The following is a 1265-nucleotide window of genomic DNA, read 5'->3' on the forward strand; positions in this document are numbered from 1 at the left end:
AGAAAGCCTCATCTTTCTCCGGCGGAACAGCTGGTAGTTTCAAACTGCTGACCTTGCGGTTTGCAGCCCGATTTGTAACCACTACACTACCAGAGGCCTCCTAAACTTCTCAGATTTTTATTGTTTTCTTTTTAAATTTTAATACACCTGGAGTTCATTTTTGTTTATGGCACAAGGCAAGAAGCCATCTTATTCATATAGATAGTTGTGCCAACACTATATGTTAAGTAAACTCTTCCCATTGAGTTGAAATACTGCTTTGTCCCATATTACAATCAGTACTGGAATCTATTGAATGGATGATAAAGGACATCTAACTATAGATGGTATGGCTCTGTAGGATAAGCACTGGACTGCTAACTGAAAGGCCGGTGCTTCAACCCCACCAGCTGTTCCTTGGAAACCCTATGCAGGGTTGCTATTGAGTGGAAACTAATTTGACCGTACTTAACAACCACTATAGAATGAAGTCCTTGGGTCACACAAATGGTTAAGTGCTAGAGTATTAACTGAAAAGTTGGTGGTTCAAGCTTACCCAGAGAGAGGCCTTGTAAAACAGTCCTTGCAGTCTGCTTCTGAAAACCCTCTGGAGCAGTTCTCTGCATACGTGGGGTCGCCATCAGTCGAACTAACTCCACAGCAACTAACAGCAACCACCATAGAAATGAGTCCCCGGAAAGGGCAGATGATTAACAAACGCACCTGGTGACTGACAAGTTGGTGATTTAAGACCACCCTGAAGCATTTTGGAAGAAAGCCCTGGGGACCTACTTCTGAAAAGTTAGCCATTGAATATTACGGTGCACAGTTCTCTTCTGACACACGTGGGGTCACTATAAGTCAGAGGTTACATGACAGCATAAAGAGTAACTAACGTGGTGGTGGTTGTGTGCTGTGGAATCAGTTACGACTCATAGTGACCCTGTATTAAGCAGGTGTGGGGAACGTCTGGCCCGCGGGCCATTTAAGGTCCTGGAAATCATTTGGTCTGGCCCAGCCAAGGGAACCACAGTTCCAGCCATCACATTATCTGTGAGTTAATTACATTTGACCAAATATAGCAGGCTAATTTATTTTTTTATTCGATGAAAGTTTTATGTTCCACATTTTATACATTTGTTTCAACTCATTCATTGCAATCTCAATGTAACAAAATTTATTCCATTTTACCTGTTTCCTGTCTCCATTCTTCCTATCCTCTGATCCATTTAAAGCTTTTTGTCTTAATTCTAATTTGTTATTAACACAGATAACACCGTCTGATT

Source organism: Chrysochloris asiatica, unplaced genomic scaffold, assembly GCF_000296735.1.
Source record: "Chrysochloris asiatica unplaced genomic scaffold, ChrAsi1.0 scaffold00172, whole genome shotgun sequence".
Classification (NCBI taxonomy): domain Eukaryota; kingdom Metazoa; phylum Chordata; class Mammalia; order Afrosoricida; family Chrysochloridae; genus Chrysochloris; species Chrysochloris asiatica.